We start from the raw sequence: 17,110 nt of genomic DNA, 5'->3' as shown, positions 1-17,110 counted from the left end.
CCTGGAACTCTTAGAAACTATACGCATGACTATAAGCTTTTGCATCCTCGGCCCAAAATGCCACCCCTACTTCAATGCAGGCTGCTTGCTGTAGTATCAGAAACATGAAACAGGGGCCTTTACCACTGCTGTGGAGATGAGAATGCTATTGTGCTTGATTTCCTGTCAGGGCCACTTGGATGATCCATTCAGTGGTGTGATGGAGAAATCAAATCAATGACACCATTATCTACTGATCAGTGAATCAAGAGAGATCCCAGTCAGTGCCCTGCAGGGCCACCCTTTGCCATCAGCCATTGGCCTTCAGCCATTTAGCTGGCAAATTATATAAATTATATAAAGAACTGAAAGAACAGAGGAGGACCATTAAAATAATCACATTTTGGCTACCTCTCTGAGGCTGGAAGTGACAGGGAAAAGCCTCAGAGCTAGTGCATCTATAGTGACCTGAATCTTATTTCCCACTCATTCATTTCAGAGAGGATGACAAGTAATGACAGTGGAGTCAATGGAATAACAGCGGCTGAAGAAGAGACTCACCCTCTCATATAAACAGACCCTACATCATTGATCCCTGGCTCCCTGCTGACCGGGGCTCTCCTCCTCTGCTGGACATCTCAGGGGCTCATTTTGCTCAGCATAAAGAGTAAGCAAAAATACCAGTAGATCAAAATGACAATTTTGTATGTTATCAGCTGCAAACACAGTGGAAGTTCAGGACAACCATATCTGTAATAAAAGAGAGACAGCAGTGATATGAATATCTTTGCTTTTAATTTGATAGCATGAATGTGCTATGCAATAAGCCGAAAATATTATGAGAGCCCCCAATTTGAATCACTGCCAAGCAGACTATTTTATAGTGGAATGTGTTTATCATGCTTGTTAAAGATTTAAATCTAAGCACTAATTACAGTTACTCTTCTCTCTGATTTAAGTAAGCAACATTTATTAATGTACAGAGATTAAGTGAACTATTCCAAACTAAGCCACAAATATTTAAAGCAATGAGGAAACAGGATGATATCCTGGCTGAAGAAAGTCAACTCTCTGATCTAAGTAAGACCTGATCCACGATAAATAGATTATTGAGGCAAGTAAAAGAGAACTGGAAGTTATGAAAGGGAATTTGATTTATCCCTCTGAAGGCAAAGTGATAACTGACTAGTCAGAGCAAACTCTGTCATAGATTTTACAGACCTCGTTATTTTATGCAGTTCTCCAAACAGCTGTTGCCTTAGAGTAAGTCCCCATGAGAGCTGGTTTCAGATTGGCAAAGAGATTCATCCATGATCAAACCCCTGATTCATGTTGTTATTCCGTGTTCACACTTACATCTTAGTTCACACAAATCAGAGTTCAGTATCCTGCATATTCACTCTTTGAAATGTCCTAGCTGAATTGCAATGTTATGCCCTGTCTGTTTTGCAAGTGTACAAGTTTGTACAAGGTCTTTAGCGGCAGATAAAACAGGATATAATTACTCTGCCTACTGGGGGTGAGGGAAGTTGCTTTTGATTATGATATTCTGAACACTTGAAATAACCTGTGATTTTTGCTCAATTCTTTTATACTGGAGAAAATAAGTCTACAAATAGATCCACCTGCTTCAGCTATTTGTGCAAAACACCTCATTAAACAGAAGTTCTTTTTTCCTAAAGAAGCCTAGTACACATCCAATGAATAAAAGGATAAATGGCTATAATCTTTGAATACACAAGACTATAGAGAATGGGTATTTCTTAGCTGTGCAAAGCTCATAATTGAACTTCTGCCCTAGAGGTAAGTTTTCCTGCAGTGTAAGTGCTTCCAGATGCCATACAGGGGTCATGTTCCTTGTGAGGAAAGCAGAGCTTTCCATCCAGTTAATTGTTTTCCCCAGCTGCCTTTTTTTTTTTCCCCATTGAGACTAGTTCTCCAACAATCATTCAAGTAAATATGCTCATTTCCCAGTTCCCCCGCAATTCCCCACCACAGTGTAACAAAGTGCAGATTTTGTATGGCTACATTCCAAGCTCCATGGTGTTAAAATCAGCAGCAATGGAAAAGCATGTAGCTTCAATAATCATAATGTAGAATTTGAACTAGAGGTGGCTCAGTGGTATAGTGAAACAAATGCCATATGAAAATGGAATGGTTTCTATGTACAGAGCATTAATGTGTGGTTAACCCATAGAGTTAGTACTCACACATGAAGCTTTTTGTGGCTTGCTAGGCAGCAAAAATTACTCAGTCTGAATTTAACTGATGACCTCAATTCAGTTCACTGTGTCTGAGTATCCATCTCGGAACACAGTGACCATGAGCAGCAAGCCCCTCCTCCCATAATTCCTTTGGGCTTCATCTTTGGTGTCAAACACATGAAAATAAAGGCAAAGACCATGTCCATCCAATATTCAGATCTCTTAAGCTCAGTAGCATAATACTTGCTGATTTAGGACAGCTCAACAGTGGCTGAGAGAGGACGGTTCAGAACACAGCCTGCTGCAGAACAAACTAAAAAACTGCAAGGAAGACAGTGAATATAATAAAGGGCAACCCAACCCCTTTATCTTCCTCAAAGTATTAAGGAGAAACTCTTGTGTATGCATTGGCAATGCCAGTTCCTTGTTACCAAGCACTAGCTACCACTTGCTTGGGTCACTAGACCTGTGTGAAGACCAGCTGGGGGAGTTCACGGTTCAGGCCACCAAGCAACTGACCACTAAATACTCAAGACCCAAGTCTAGGGAAGGATTTTACACCAACTTGCACAACTTTACTATTAGCTCTGGAAGAGGCAGCTTCAAGCCAATGCAGTAGTGCTTTCCACATTGTTCTTCAATACAGATAGAGTTCTACCTAAACAGCCCTTAATGCTCCTTCTTCCCTCAGGAAACAATCTAGCTTTTTTATCCAACAAAAGATCGCTTAATTTTTTTGTAAGAAGAGGTTTAACATTTACAGCAACCCACTCCTAATCTATTTAGTGTCTATTCTCTGGATTCCCCACACTACTCTGTGGGCTTCCTGTTGAAAGTTGTCACTGGCTGATAACAAAAAGCAACTGCATGCCATAATCTTAAACGTCTGGAGCTAAATATTTAGAGCTCTGTCAGCACCTGGGCCTCATAAGGTTATATTATTCCCAACAAAGTTCAATAAATTTGTGGAAGATCTGAAAACCACATTTTTTTAACCATTAGTTCATAAACAAAAAAAATGGAAGGCACATCCATCATCATCATCAAAGTGTTCCTCATCTGAACATATCTCTCCTAAGCTTCTGTTAGACCAGAAAGCAAACAAGTTGTGGCAAACATTCTTCTCTTTGGGGGCTTGTACCAAGGCTAGGATTTGGATCTTCTGATTTGTTAGCACAGATAATTCCCACTTGCATTTCCCCTTGCAAAAGAAGGGCTAGGAAAGCCACTTGCTGCACTGTGAACTTTCAGGAAACACTGCCAAACAGTATATATTTGTGCCCTTCCCTGTGCTGAAACTTCACCAGTTCAGACAATTTCTTATTCCTGCTGTTGCAATTAACCTTCAGAGAAAATTATTAACTACAGTCCTGAAGGGACTGATCCAGATTATTAGCCTGGAAACTATGTCCTTACTGAAATTCTACAATTGTTTCTCCTCCCTGGATGAAATCCTGACCCCTTTCCTACAGCCTGGCAATACTTGCTCACTCAAAATTAAAGGCCAATTAGCTGTAACAAAAAGAGAGATGATCACATCTCCTTCCTTAATTGGGACATGGGAAATTACAAAGTCCTCCTATGACCCAGTGCTGTTCCTGAAAGATCCTGCAGAAAGTCAGGCACAGTTTTGCCTGTAATCTGACCCAATATGATCAACATTTCAAATGAAAAAGCCAGGATCAGCATCATCTCTGACATTCAGAACATGACATGCTTGGACAAGGAGTTTGCAGGAGTGGGGATCAGCCTCCCCAGGGATCTGTGCTTGGCTCATCTTCACACGATGATTGCCTCCAAGCACGAACTCCCACCTGGCCTGACTTCCACCCACCCCCTCCCAAATCCTCCCAAAGAAAAGAGTCAGTACTGTTTCACACTCACCATGTCATAAACATTCAGAATCACTGGTTCATTTGCCATTGTTGATTGCAGTAGAGGCTGGATTAAAACCTTTCAGTCCCTGACAGACGTGTGTTGCTGCCACCAGCTTATGTTTTTACCCTGAGACTGATAGAAGAAAATGTCTCATCCTACAGTTTCCAAAGGAAGGAGCACGGAAGGAGGAGGAAAGGAGGAAATAGTTGCAAGACTGGGAGGGCTGGGGGTAAAGTTGGTTGCAGGGAGGCAGGAAGGTTTGGGCTGGTTTTGATGGTTGTATAGGATTTATTTTACCCCTCCACAGTGCGACAGATTCGATATTTCTTTCTAACTCTGTAGCGCACCTCGGGGTCTGTAGACTTATACAACACTGCAACCATGCACCATCCAGGCTTGTAAATCCTGATCCACCGAAGCCAAACAGACTCTGAGCCCAGAGATAAGCCCCCTTCTGGCTCGTGAGAGAGGAGGGTGGTAGCGTGCCTGCATGTATCTCTCGGCGTCCTTCTCGGCAGAGCAGCGTGCCGCTACAGCACAGGGCTGCCAGCAATACACAATAAACCGGGGCACCAAGGCACGAAGCGGGTCCGGAGCGGAGCTCTGATGTCCCTTCCGCGGGCCCGACGGCACCCCGCGCTCTAGCCCTGGCACTCCAGCAGCCGGGAGCTGTCCGCGGTGCTGGGGTTCGGGCCGCCGGGGAGCTGTCCGCGGTGCTGGATCTCGGGCCGCCGGGGAGCTGTCCGCGGTGCTGGAGCTCACCCAGCGCTCAGGCGCTCCGGGAAGGGCTCTCCGCCTCTGGCAGGACATCGCGTAGAGGCTGTGCCAAAGAGGCTCCAGCGAGGGGCTCGGCCGTGGGAGAAGGAAGAGGAATGAGCTGGCTGCCCCCGGAGCAGAGGAGAGATGCTGCAACCCCCATCCTGCCCACAGCCGTGCAAGCAGACCTGGAGGCGGCGCCGAAGTTAGAGGGCAGTTCTCCGCGGGAGATAGCGTGGGATTACCCGCTGCCGGGGATGGAGGAAGGAAGATGCCGAGCCGGGATGATGTTTCCAGGAATGGTGCAGGATCGGGTCTGGGCACCCCCAGCTATGTGTTCTCTGCTGTCCGCCAGGGTCAGTCCTTATTTCGGGATCAGTTCTTCCCGAGCAGGGCAGATCCTATTGACTGACAGCCTGGGGTACCTACTCCGTCCTCTACTGGTTGGATGCAGTTTTGCATGGCACAAGCCAGGAGGGCGGGGAAGGGACGGAGCGACTGGGCAGGGTGAGTAATGCGAGTAGTTTTTCTCTGGCAGCGGCAGGGTCTCGAGTTTCTTTCGTCCTGGAACTACTTCGCCCTCCTGTTAGGCCCAGAAGCTCTGCACTGTCTTGCCAACAAACACTCGTCTTTGAACTGGATGCGAGAGTTCATTATAAAATCCACTGCGGTAAATTCATCTTCATTTTGCTCCTCCTCTTTCTTTAAAGGGAGCGCAGGGTCTGTGATGGTGCTGAGAAAGGGTGCAGCCGTGGCGGGGGGAGAGAGGGAGAGAGAGATGGAGGAACGGGCTTTCCTGCACCAGGAGGTTTGCTGTGGCGTGGGAATCATCAGTCTGACCTTAAATGTTCAGGTTCAGACAGCACAGACTTTCTGAAGCCGGGAAAAAAAAAAAAAAAAAAAGAAAAAGAAAAAAAAAAAAGAAGCCGGGATGACCTCATCTGAGTTGGAGGCATAGCTGAAGCTCTCTGCCAGCTCACAGCCAATCAGATCTAAATGAAAATTGCAGGGAGCCCATTACATCAGCAAAGCCCAGCATGCCCCAGTCATTTGTAGTACTGTCTTCAGCTGCATGGAACCATCCCGTCTGGGAGAAGTCTCACCTCCCTTTGTCAAGAGAAGACCAAGACCATAGAGGTGTAGTCTTATAAATGAATTATTATGGAGCATGCAAGAGGGTTTGTGGTGGAGGTAGGCAGCATGAAAGGAAAGCGAGTCCATGTTTTGCATAGGTAAGTGCTAGCATGACAGACTCAGACATAAAACTTCTCTACCACACAGTGCCAAAGGAGACCCAGAACTACTTTGCCCCAACGGTGTGCACTTCCATTTTGAAAAGGCAAAGGAATAGCTTGGGCCTTGGCATGCAGTATGGCAGGGACCCAAGCACATCTGGGCTAGTCATTCCATGGGTGAGCTAGGAAATTCCACACTCATGTCATAGTAGCTGAGCCAGTACCCAGCCCACCAACTCCACCTTCCCTATTACATGCTTTTAACACACTGATTCAGCAGCCTGGGCCTGCAAGAGCAGTTTGTTCAGGTGAAAAAAGATGCCTGCTCCTTCACCCTAGGATCTCAGAGTCCAGATACTGCTAAAAGGACAGACTGATTCCCTATCATCATCTTAAAGACTGTGAAGCAATGAAAAGCTCCATCTGTAAGTGACTAAGCACCATCATTCATGCCCTAATTTATAAAACAACCCCCCTACTGAATCCTACAGGGCTACTGCTGATCTGTAGAAGATACCCTGAGATTGCGGCTTTTGGGTGTCTCCTGCTCTGGTGGTGGCGATTGCTGATTTCTCTCCTCCTTGGAAGGAGAGGGAATAGCTTCTATTAGACCAACTGATGTAATTGGAAAAGAAAAGCAGTACACAAGCTCTTCCCACACTTGTCCACACGCTCACTTGCTAAATTAACTCTAATGTCTGCTGTGCCCAGAGTTCACTAAAATAAATTAAGAGGCTTAAAACAGATCTACATTGCAGGGACAAACATCTCTAAGTACTTAGGATTTGGGAAAGTGACAGGCAGTCACAAGATTAAATGTTTTGTCTTATGAATATTTCTAAAGTAATTACTGAAGGGCGGGGAACATGGGACACTCAACCTATTAATTGAGACCAGAATTCCACTCGTAAATTTTAGAGACAGAAGAAGAAATTAAATTTAAAGTTAAAAGCTTCTCTTTAAACACATCTTCTTGCTTTAAGGGATCAAAGGCAGTCTAAAGGTGCATTTGTTATTTAAAGGACTTTTGCTGTAGGGCAAACAGTAAGTGTCACTTGCTCATTAAGACCTGGTTTCACTGCCCCTAACTTGAAATTCACCCCCTACTAACTGTGAAAGCTACATTACAAGCGTTGCTCCAGACTCCCTGAATGTTCATAGAAAGGAGTTATCATGGCAACTTAGCCTCATGAGTGTTCCAGTGATCCCTTTCATTTCCTTTTTCTGCCCCATCCTCTAGGAGAGTTACTGTAACTCCAGACAGAGAAGGGATCAGTCCGACTACAAGTGTCCTAACATTAATGTGTGCTGATCCAAGAAGCTAGATGCTGCTTAACCCTGAGTGTGTTTAAGCTGCCTCACTCTTGGACCAAGACAATCTTTGTCCCTCTGCAGAGAATGCCCAAAACTACTCCAATCAAGCCACTGTGGTTTTTCACTCCTGTTGCAGTCTGAGAGAGACCCAGAAAATCAGCATGATGGCATATAATACCTTCAGTTAACTTGGTCTGCCTGATGTGCTCTGATCCCTCCTACCATGTGTTGGCAGCTGAACAAAGAATCCAGAGATAAAGGCCAAGCTACTTCAAAAACCACACTGCTCGGGCCACTGAGAGGTTGTTGCCCAGAAAGGTCATGCTGCAGTCTTGCTGGTAGGGAGAACAGGGGCCAAATGGTACCTTGGACTCACCTCAGAACCCTAAGCACCCGCAAACTCAGTGCCATTAGCAGTGCACCCACCATCCTGGGAGAAAGGAGGACTCAAACCCAAGTGATGTCCTTGCATTTCTCTCTCTCTCTCTCTCTCCCTTTCCTCCCTTTTCTCTCCCTTTCTTTTCCCTTAACACAGATTTTGCATGCCAATGGCAATCTTATTCCGAAGAATGTCTGTACAAATAAATTCCTTTTAGATCAACCATTTGGCATCATTTTGCCTTCATTTAGCCTAATGGGTACTGAACCCATAAATTTTACCGGAGTCTTACCCCAGTGACTGCCCAGGCTGGGTTGTGACAAATCTGAATATCAGAAAAACATGATCACTGTAATCCAACAGATCAAAGAGTAAAGGAATGTCTGTTAATAAAGAGGAAAATCTAGCAGAATTTGGAGATGGAATTCAATAGATTATTTTTTCCCCTCACTCCTACCACCCCCAAATTTGCCTAAACCTGCTGTGGTACAAATAACACAATTGGGCTACCAATGTTTTTGAATACCGCTGTTTTTGAATACTTATGTCTTTAACATAAGCTGAAATCCATATCAAACAAAACCAGCAATGGCTTCCCATCACACCCATATTCCTTTAGCTTAGTTTGAGGTCAGGCTTGGCAATGACAAACTAATTGAAAGAGCACTGCACAAAGGCAACTCACGGCAGCCCACATTTTCTGCCTATTTTTGTTCACTTCAAGAGAGTGGTTCCAGGTTTAGTCACCATTTGTAGTCTTTCACAAAATACCTATATGCTAAGCTCTTTCAAATCTAAATGCAGGGAGATTCTAGCTAATGGTGCCAAAACAAAAAGCTGCTTGTTTGTACAGAACTACAGAAAACCAAAGCTTCAGATTAAATGCATTTGTTACTTAGGAAGGTAGAAGCTATGTCTTGGAAACATATTAGTCAGAAGTGGATTGTTTAAATTTGTTTTTCCCATCACTTATTAGCAATCCTGTAACAGAGAAGTCAGATCAACATCTGAACAGCAAACAAAACATGTGAACCTATCCAGCCAAAAGGGCAAGGAAAAAACACTTCTGCTTGCAACAGTGATAGAGAAAGTTCTGCTGACAGGTAGGGTACAAAGACTGGGAGAGGCACACAGGCTTCTTGCAGAGTTGATAGAGTTCATGGATACAAGGACATATTTCCTACCCTTCACTAGCCTTCTGCATCCAACCTGATTTGGGGATTCTGTTCCCACCCTGCATCCTTGCTAATAGCTCAATCTTTTCCTCCAGTTCTGGGAGCATGGCTCCCCGTGAAACACAGCCAAACATCTATCTTGCCATAGCCACTCTCCAAATTGAAGCACATCAACTTCCTCTCACCCAATGATGAATCAAGGAAGAAGGAGGAATGGGACAGCAGCAGCCGTAGCTCCCCAAGGCATGTCTGGGAAGGGTAGGCAACAGAGTTTTGCTTCCCCTTTTCCAGGGCTGTTTTTCCCCTCAGCAGTGTGCCCTGGGACCCACACACAGATAGGAGCTAATTCTATATGACTTCTTGAGGTAGTAGAGATGCTAATATCAGTGTCCCAGTAGAACTCCATTTGCTGCCTTCATTTCCCCACATACTTTTAACTCATGAATGCTGTGAAAAGCTAAAAAGCATCAGTTGTATGTCACTAACCACACCAACTTCACCACAGAGATGGTAACTCCTGATAGAATTACTATCAATAGTCTCTGAATCACTTTGAGATGAATCAGACTGTTAAAATATTTAGCAGTCATGCACCAGCTTGGCTGCTTCCTTACCAAGCTTAGACCTTACAAATTATGAGTAAGACTTGCATTGAACATTTTGAAGAAAAATCATCTATTTCTCCTGTTTCCTCTCCCCCCCACACATTGGTTAATATCAGGGCAATGATTTTCAGACTGGTGATGAAAATCTTCTGATGAGATTGAATTAATTACCCCTCTGTGTAAAGATAAAAGATCATTACATTAATGTTTTCTGACTAGTTTTTATCTTTCTAAATATTCATGCCATACTGCCCACTCTCCAAAGGATGAGGAGGCTAGGTGGCACTGCAGGCTAATGGATTAACTTATTATAAGAGTTAATTAAGACAACGTGGCAATCTTATCAACAAGCTTCACGGCTAACACAGGTTTCTTTAACCCTCAGTCACTGAAAAATTGAAGACCACAGGCCTAAGTATATAATTTTGTATGTTTAGTCTTGGAATGAACAGCTAATAGAAGCCCACTTCTCCTGAGGTACTGATTGTCCTCGTAACTTTGCTTGAAGTAATGAAGTAAGTATATAAAAATGTCAATATTCCTTCAGACATATACCAGAGTTTTCCCGTTCTGCCACTGTAAGTGTCATGAACAGTAAAGACCGAACATTCCCATTAACAGCCATAACCTAGCCTAACAGAGACAGTGATATCTACTTCTTTCTGGATAAAGCCCTGAAATGAAGTTAAAAACAAAATAATAAAATAGAATAAAATAGTATCATCCTTCCTGTGTTGCCTACTGTACCTAAGCAGTATGCCAGTGCCAGAGGCCTATGTTCATATTAGGAAAAAAATATGATAACGGTAAGGGTGTTATGCAGGTACAGTCCTGCTGGCTCACAAAAAATATACACAAGCTCCTATTTCTGCCAAGACAGCAAAAAGCCATAGCGGGCTTGCTCCTCCCAATGAACTCTGTACTTTGCTCTGTATATGTCATTCCCGACACCTTCTCTTTCACTCTCTTCCCCCACCACACACACACACGTGTGCATCTTTGGTTCCCTGCATTTTCAGATGCTCCCAGATCACATCCTTTAGCTTTGCTCAGGCCCTATCTTACAGTGTACTGCCTGTCACCAATTATTTTATTCCATGAAGAGATTTCCTTTATCTTTCTGTGGGCCTTGAAAATATACATAGTCTCTACCTTGCCCTTGCTTGCACCTTTGCACAGCAGTATTCACAGTCACCATCTATAACAACTATAACTGTCATGTATAAAATAACTGCAAGGAAGGATCTCCAGCTCTGAAACAGAGTGCATATGTTAGTCTGTCAGATAGGCATTTCTAGAATAAAAGCTCCTGCATGATTATTACTTAGAAAATGATGCCTTATTGATAAGCAAAATACACCCTTAGGAAGATTCTAACAGAGGCAGGGTAAGTACAAGACGCAGCACTTCAGGGGACAGCAATAGACTGAGATAGCAAAATCTTCCAGCTACTCTAATCCAACACTCCTACCCATATAGTGTATTTTTTCTTCCACGCTTTATGACTTACAATTTGATTGTCATGTATTGAATCTAAGATTATGACATGCTTTACAACGATGTAAGGATTGTATCTTCCAGTATCCAATAGATCTTGTCCAAAGAACTTGGGGACTTAAATTATGCCATCTGCTCTTTCAACTGCTCCGATAAGATAACCCTGTCACACCTGCTACCTTGATTTCACATGCACTTAGCATCATTTCATGTTATTCAAGAGGCTAAATGGTTGTCCTAACATTAAGGCTCCAAAGATACCAGTCACGCCATATGAAGTTCATGAGTGCAGTCTGAGTATATGGCTTAACTTCATTCAGCTCTCTCCCTGTCTCCTGCCAGAAGACTGTGAATTCCTAGACTAACACCTCACTTATATTCTGACTCCTCATCTCACCCGCTAGATGAGGGGAATAGCAGAAAAAAGTGACAGTGCTGCGAGACGAGAAGAAGAACAAGTCCCCTTCTTGGGCAGAACTTGCTGAGCGGGAGACAGGCTGATGTGGCTCCCACAGAATCTGTAATGGAGTACTGGGGTAAGAACTGTGCAGGAAGACACAGACCCTACACATCACCCCCAGCCCCAACCCAGCATCACTGTCCTTTCTCATCAACTGGACAAGACAATATCCTTCAGCTCTTCTGTTTTCTAGTCTTATCCATTTTCCTCCTCCCAAGTTTCTCTTGCCCTAGAATTCGTCTTTGAGTCCAAGAGGAAATCCTAGCCAGGAAGCTCATGTTGACATGGGACAGATCTCAACAGCTCCTCAGCAACGACAGAGGGCAGCTCCTGCTTCTGTAATACTGGAACAGCCAGAAGAGGGAGATTACAGAGAAGCTGATAGGAAAAGGGGAAGAGGAGGGAAAAAGGAGGAGGCAGCAGCTGAAAACTGAACCCATCCCATCAGAGTCTTGGCACATTTCTATCTCATATTTTCAGAAGTGAGGATACATCAGGCTTAACTTCTGGTCTGTTCCAAACATCTCTCTTATTTCCACTAAGAACTCCAGCTAGTTCTGGTTATCTATTATTTGACAAAAGGCAGGGAAGGGATCTGGCTGCTGGCAGGATGTCTTTTTATTTTCAGATGTGATAAAAGAAAAGAAAAAAGTGGGAAAACAAATCATTTGGGTTGCAAATCAATTGAGTTGAATGGTCAGTCCTTGCTGATCTAGACACCAAAATATGTCAAAGTAGCTGTGTAAATAGCAACTACTTTTGGTTTTCCTCTTCAACAGCTAAAAACCTCAGTTACAGTCCAGCAGCAACACTACCTGTATTCTTTGTGACAATAAAGACTTATGGGATATATAGACCCAAATGGTGTGTCCTATATAATTGCCTGCTCACCACCAAGTAAGACAGAAGAAAATGGCTGGCAGGGAGTACTAGACCAGCACAATCCCTTTGCTGGCTAAGATGTGCTAAAGTGACAGATAAGAACTACGCTGCCTTAACACTACTAGCAGAAAGCCTGCAGACACACCTCTTTAAGTGTGAAACAAGGAAGGCTGCAATGAATGTACTTATACCAAGGAGGAATGCTGCTAGCTAGGTGAGAAAGCAGAGACAGTTCTCCCAGCGCCAGACCAGCTAAGCTCAGCCATACAAGGCTCGACTGTAACAAAAGCATCCTAACATTGAAAGCACTATGGTGTGACTAAGCCAAGGGTACAGCCTATAGGGAGAAAACATAAATAAATAAAAATTTTTAAAAATACAATGAGAAGATCTGCTGTGTTTAACTGGGTGGGTGGAGGGTAATAAAGGAGAAGCATAGTGTTTAAATTCATCAGACATCCCTATTCTGCCCAAGAATTATCATCTGTAATGCTCTTGAGGTCTCTCTGAGATTCAGGAGGCTGTACTGGTTTTAGTACGCAAGGATGCAGAGGGCATGGGCCCAACACAACATCAGAGAATGAGGAAAAGAGGGGCTAGATAATGAACAGGGTTTTATCCAACATAAAGACTGGAGCCAACTGAAGGGTGAAACCACAGGTGCAGATTTTGACCATCATTAAAGGAACCAGGATTATTAGAATTGAAAAGGAAAGTCAGGGCTTCATTAAATATGTACACATATGGGTGTGTATTCACATGTATATATAGATCCACTTACACATTAAAAAAAAAAAAAGAAGAATTTTTGGCAACAGTTCAGTGCACGATTTCCCTCTCTTTGCCCAAATCCCCTCACCTTTTCTCAGAGTCTCTCTGTGAACAACGTAGAAGGGAATTTGCTTCTTTCATTAAATCCCATGGAAACTGAGTGGGAAATCAATGTTTTCAGAAAAACAACAACAACAGAAACTCCTAGCCTTTTGGATTAAAAAGCCAGTTTTTACTAAGACACGTTGCTGTAGAACTCCTGTCATTATGTAAAAAAGGAACTGCTTGCAAAATAGAATCCCAGTGAGCATCCAACCTTTCTCCTTCCCCGGTTTAAAAGCATCCCAGTCTCATCAAGCATCAAGGCCTCAACAAATTCATCTTTACAAATTTAAGCAGCATGACTCCATCTTTAACCACCAAATCACGCACATATGCACCCTCTCTCTCCTACTCAGAAAGCTGTCATGCTAATAACTGCAAGGAGGTTAGCTGTATTTTATATTCTGGGCATACTCCAAAGGGGCTCTTGAGATCTCACTATGGTGATAGAATTCAGCTTGGCCTCATTTGCAGTTGCTACTGAGATTCCAAATGGAATCAAATACAGGTCAGGTGTTTTCCATTATATTGAACTGCATCGCTTTTGAAATATCTCTGCTAATCACATCTCTTGGACATGGTATGAGAAGAGAGATTCAGATGGCAGATTCAGAAAAATGTTGGTTTAAAGGAATTTTCTTAAAATCTGCTTAGTGGCATCTCCTGTCCCTACCACTCAGCTAAACTCATCCAGCCCGGAACTGTATCCTTGGCCCCAGGAGCTGAGGGAGAGTCAACAATATCCTTTGCACCAGTTCAGCTATGTTTCTACATACATATATACCTGTGACAACTCAGAACAATTCAGAACACCTGAATTTTACATCTACGAAATTCATTGTTAACAGTAAGGTGACTTTCACATATAAGGTCTTCTTAGATGTGTGTAGTGTCTGTAACAGCAAGGAATAACTCTACTTCCCATTCCAACAAAGGAATCAGGGCTATGTCCCCATCTCCCTTTATTTCACAGCATTACTCATCACTGTCCAAAGATGAGCTTACTTTCCCTGGGACTACAACAAAAGAGGGGATAAATCATTCCTATAGGAAATAAGGAATCTACTCCAGAATATGATATGAACAGTTCCCTATAAATTGCCCTATGTTACCTCATGACAGCTGTAAGGCAGCATCCAAAAAGAAGAAAGTAGGATAGTTCAAAAACAGCATCCAGCAAAGTACCTGAGGTTACAGGGATTGGCTCAGGACCTCAACTTCTTTGAGGTACACAGCAGCAGAGCAGTGGCAGTCAATGGCCATAGGTCAAGCAGATAGACAAGAAGCAAGATTTTGGAGGAAAGAGACAGAATATGGAGCTACAGGAATCAAAGTGCAGCCACCAGAGGTGTGCTCCACATGTACATGAAGACCAACACTGTGCACAAAGGCACCTCTGTCCACTCAGGACTACTAGGGATGCATCTTGGTACAGATGTTTGCCAGATCTTGAAGCTCCATTTTTCATTGATGAATATTTTACTAGAACAGTCATAGATAAAAATGTTTTTTTAAACTAATCTTTTGATGTACTCAACAAAGGTCATACCTGTCCCATGTCTGACTTGCTGAGGTCAAGCTACAAGGAAACCAGTACCTTCACTCATACCAATCCTGCCCTTCCCTCATGACTGGCCCAAAGCATACTTCATTCTTTCATATGCATTCAGTAAGACACCAGTGATACACAGGTCTTAAAAGTTATGATGATCCATGTACCTGGAGTCTCCCAATCTCATTGAGCTACACTAGCTTCTCAGGTGAAGGGAGAAAATGCAAGGCTCAACAGGAAAAATTCTGTGCTGTGTTTCTGATGGATAGAACATATTCTCTGGAGGGTGCTTCACTAGCAGTGCTGCAAGCATGACGTCATTTTCCACTTTCTTCCCACTTCGCCTTTGATTGGCCTGCAGACACACAGACCCTGCCTGACAAGAACAGCACTTGCTTTTGAGCAAAGTTTGCTGACTACAACTGTACCTGCCCAAAAGCTGAGGGTGGGGGGCACACTTCTCTCTTCTCCTCTCTCAAAAGTCAGCATCAGGGCTGTTGTATTTATCCCCAGAATCAGATCTGTGTTGGTAGCAGTGAGAGACTAAAAGAGACCAGGAGATACGAAAAATCTCCAGGGAACTACTTCAAAGCCAGGTCCTCCAGGAAAGGTTTTGCCTCTCTGAGAGAAGCCCTGGAAGGTCAGGAGGAGTGCCAAAGAGAAAAGGTTCATTGATCATACCCTGTCCCTTCTCCATTACCAAAGAAAACACTCTTTACCTAAACGAGGAGAAGGTATTCCACCAGACAAGACAGCTACAGGATGGGTGCCCAAGGAACCGATATGCTCAACTGAGCAATGTAGAGTGTGTATGTATAAAACAGAAGCCCGTTTCCTGAATAAGCCATACCTACCAAGCAAAACATCTTGTTCCAACACATGGTGTCTTTGACATTTACCTTCAGTCACGAGGAGACTTGCAATTCACAAGTGCCATAACCATGTATGATTCATCAGCTGTCTCCACAGACTGAAAAATAAATCAGATTGAAACCATCATCTGCTTTATAGATGCTTATTAACATGTTATTTAATGTGCCAAGCTTGTTCTGCTTTGCATAGTTGAAGGATTTTTTTAGGATTTTTGTTTATTTTGTATACAGCTTGAAAGCACTTTGCCATAAAATTAATTACACCTTGAAAGTGCTTTCCTGCTCAGAATTCATGTTGTTTGCTTTGCTTTTTAAAAACAATGTTCCTCTCCTAATATACTGAAACTATGGTCAGAAGCCTCACTGAGTTCAGAAGCAAAAGTAGATACAAAAGACACAGGGAACAGATCAGATTTTAGTGCCAAGAGACATCAGCGATTTCATAGGTCTGGGAATCATGGCATGGGGGAAAGAGGAGGTGTCTTACCACACTCAGAGAGCAACACAAGGTGTAGGGAAAGAAGGATAAGCCCACGTGCCAGTCTAATGTGAATGATGAGGTGCAGTCCAATTCTGCAAGGTGCCAAGGGCCTCTCAGGCAGTGATGAGAACGTTTTGTGGTGTCAAGTCTACGGTCACTGAAGCCTAAATGCCCCTGTGATATAATGTTCTTTAAAAGGAATTGAAAATTATTCCCTCCAGAAAAGACAAAAGAATGCCCCCTTTCTCCCTACTTTCTCACAGTTTTCAGCACATGCCCACTGGCCAATGCTCAGTTAGCCTAACTGAACTCACCGTGCTCTTTACAGACAGTGGCGAAGGCTAGATGTGGCCATGATTCTGAGGGGCAGGACAGAATAGGTCCTGGGTAGTACCTCCTCTGTTGCACAACACTGGCTGCATCACTGTGTGCATGCTGCTGTATAGAGGTGTTCCCTTGCCAGTGCCTCTACTGATCCCCAAATTACAAACATGCTTCCTATGAGGATTTGACTCACAGGAGCAAGCAAGTGTAAGTGAGCAGCACTACTATCACCTTTTAGATGAGCTTGTAAAGAATGTAATTCCTTTTCATGTCCTGAAGACTTGGAGCACTCTTATGGCTTGCTTTGAGCACTGCAGAAAGTCCATTTAGTAAAGTTTCACTGGCATGCAGGTCCAGACAGTTCCAGTCTCTGCTTCTTCTGTCCTTCCAATCCCAGAGTGCTGTAAAGGCTCTGATTCCGTCTGCTCTGCTTCTAGGTGACTGGGTACCAAAACCCAGAGGCACAAGAGATCCCAGGAGCAGAAGCTAACAGGAGGCCAAAGTGAAGCCCTTAGCATCTCAATGCAGGCAGCAGCAGCTGCAGTATTCTAGGACGCCCCAGCACTAAAAATAGTCGTGAGTGTAGAAGAGCTGTTTTGTTGACACATGCCACCACATAACTTGACACATGCTGAACTGGTCTT

The 17,110-nt window shown here is 43.6% G+C and overlaps 1 protein-coding gene across 5 annotated transcripts in view; it reads right to left on the bottom strand.

The window, feature by feature from the left end:
- The window catches only part of SYNJ2BP (synaptojanin 2 binding protein), a 133,433-nt gene that overhangs the window by 100,366 nt on the left and 15,957 nt on the right, over window positions 1–17,110 (bottom strand). Inside the window, exon 1 of one of the 5 annotated variants that reach the window (XR_008450136.1) lies at window positions 4,068–5,643. The exons of the other annotated variants lie outside the window; for them this stretch is intronic. The gene's annotated coding sequence lies outside the window, so the exon portion shown is untranslated. Of the gene's footprint in view, window positions 1–4,067; window positions 5,644–17,110 lie in introns of those variants that run through there. 5 annotated transcript variants of the gene reach the window in all.

The sequence above is a fragment of the Cuculus canorus genome, chromosome 5 (assembly GCF_017976375.1).
Source record: "Cuculus canorus isolate bCucCan1 chromosome 5, bCucCan1.pri, whole genome shotgun sequence".
Classification (NCBI taxonomy): Eukaryota; Metazoa; Chordata; class Aves; order Cuculiformes; family Cuculidae; genus Cuculus; species Cuculus canorus.
The sequence above is the reverse complement of the archived record's forward strand: the minus strand, read 5'-3'. Positions and strand labels throughout refer to the sequence as shown.